Consider the following 2,676-nt stretch of genomic DNA (forward strand, 5'->3'; position numbering starts at 1 on the left):
CCCTCTCCTGCTGGGCTCTGATTGTCCTCAGGAGTAACCCCCCCTCCTCTCCAGAGCCTGTACTCCTCTACTATTGAGCTAACAAACCCCTCCACACCCTCAGTTCTCACCTGCTGTAACTGACGCCTGGCTCCCCCTCTCCCCAAGGTCTCAGCTCCCGCCCAGCTCTCTCCAGGTCAGGCTGTTCATTTTCTCACACTCCACAAACTCAGGGTCGGGAGATGGGGTCACCAGCCTCCCTGCTGACCACATCCACCCATTTCCCTTCCATTCTCTGAGGTGAGCTCATGCCCACCTTCCTCCTGGTTACTCCCCTTATAGACCCAAGACTTTGACAATGGGCTCACAGTCTTCCCTCCACCTACCTGCTACCACCACCCTCGGTGGCCTTTGCAGCCGATCAATCCCATACTCCAGGCTCTCTATCCACTGATCTCATCTCCAAAGACCTTCCCTTCCCCTCTGTTTAGGTCATACCTTCCCATGGGCAGAACCTCTTCCTGACCCCAGGAACTGAGACAGTGCACCTTCTTACCATCATCTCTCACCCTCTGGGCCCATTCATCCAGTTACTCCCATCACACTACCACTGCTTCCTCGGCCTCACGCCCATTCACTCTTCCACCTTCTCTCCACCAGCCCTCTGGCCGCATGCCCTCACTCCCTATCCAGCTTGAACTGCATCTTGGAGCACAGGTCCTCGGACGCTGGGTATTAGACGGAGACGTGAGAAGGCATATATAGGAGAGACTTTATTGGAGATTAAGTACCCATTGCTATTACAGGAACCATGAGAGAAAGTAGTTCTTGAAAGTAGTTCCACAAAAGCAGCCACACAAGGCAGCCTAGCCCCTGGCTGGTCAGTGGCAACATATATACACGCTCACACAGAAGAGGCCTCATGCCAATGCGTGACGCTCATGCTACGTTAACATAAGCAGGTCACATCCTCACCTACACGCATGCGAATGGCAAAGTGGCCTTGATCACCCAGCATACCCCGATTAGGGTTCCCACAATGCTCCATCTCCTCAGTCACTCTTTCAGCTCCTCACAATCACCATTTCTTTCTGAACTCCAACCTGCATGGGTCTAACAGCCCTTTTCTGAGCAGACCTCACAGTGGAGTAAAGCACACAGCTTAAGAGATTGAGGCCTCCATCCAGATTAATGGCCACCCGCCTCACCTGGGCGCTCTACTCTGCCAACAGTTTCTCTGTCCTAGTCCTTATGGGGCCCACCCGGGAGCACAGAGCTCCTCTAGCCTAACCCTAGCCCTTCCTCAGGGGCCTAGAGCCACATTTCCTGCTCTCTTCCTCCTGTAGGAGCAACATCGCCCCACTCACCACCCTCCACCCCAGAACCTTCCAAAAACAACTAAACAAGAGAAAGTGCTCTAGTCCCCCTCATCTGAAAATAAATAAGCCCTCTTTCTTGAGCACATGTCCCTCCAGCTACTGCCCCATCTCCCTTCCCTTCATAACCAGATACCGACGCTCCCTGCCTCCATTTCCCTACTTCCTTACTCCTGGCCCTGCTGTCATCTAGCTCCTGCCTCCACCCTGCCACACCTGCTCTCACAGGGCCACCGGGGGGTACCATTCAGTGTTGCTCTGACACACTTGGTCCTACCTCCGCCCCCCTGTTTCTGTAACATCACACTCCTGTTGTCCACCTGTATCTCAGCTCCCTCCTCCCATAAATCCTGCGTTTGGTGCTCCTCTGAGTTCTCTTACAGGCCCTCTGATCTCAGAACTTCAACTCCCAGCAAACCATAATGCTCATAAACCTACATCTCCAGACAGGCTCACAGGATGCACTCAGGTATTGCAGAGACTGCGTAACGTCAACAGGGCCAGAACCAAATTACCTTCTTTTCAACTCACTTCTCCTCTGTGTCCCTCCTCTCCGCAAAAGGCAGCCCCATCCATTCTGTCCCAGAGCAGACCTGGGCCCAGCATATAAACATCAATGTTTGCTGAATGAATCAATGAATCCTTGAACCTCCCTCATTCTTCACTGCCAATCACCAATACTTATCAACTTTACCTCTTTCTATAACCCTCTGCTTATTTTTATTTTATTTTTTAAAATATATTTTTATTGATTTCAGAGAGAAAGGGAAAGGGAGAGCGAGAAACATCAGTGATGAGAGAGAATCATGGATCGGCTGCCTCCTGCATGTCCCCCACTGGGGATCGAGCCCACAGCCCGGGCATGTGCCCTTGACCAGAATCAAACCGGGGTCCCTTCAGTCCGCAGGCCAACGCTCCATCCACTGAGCCAAACCAGCCAGGGCATCTCTGCGTATTTTTAGTTGAGACTGGCTGCCTCCTAGCGCCCCTTGGAAGGCTTCCAGGACCCCTCAACTTCGGCAGGACAGGGATCTTGCTCGGTCTCACTCCCCCGACCCGTGTATCACAGCGCACGGTCCTTGGGGCCCTGTCTGGGACAGTCCCACGCACTAGGGCTCCATCTCCACAAACGCCCACGGCCCCGCACCCTGGAGGCGCTCTGCAAGCGCTGAACGGAGGGGATGAATGAAGGGACTAACGAGCGACCGGGGACCACAGTGGACAGCGGCCGCTGAGCCCCGCCGGCCACGCGGTGGGCGCCCGCCCTCCCCAGCCCGCACGCCCCAGCCCGCACGCCCCTCAGTCTACCCTCCGCGTGGCG

This window comes from Myotis davidii, unplaced genomic scaffold (assembly GCF_000327345.1).
Source record: "Myotis davidii unplaced genomic scaffold, ASM32734v1 scaffold363, whole genome shotgun sequence".
NCBI lineage: Eukaryota > Metazoa > Chordata > Mammalia > Chiroptera > Vespertilionidae > Myotis > Myotis davidii.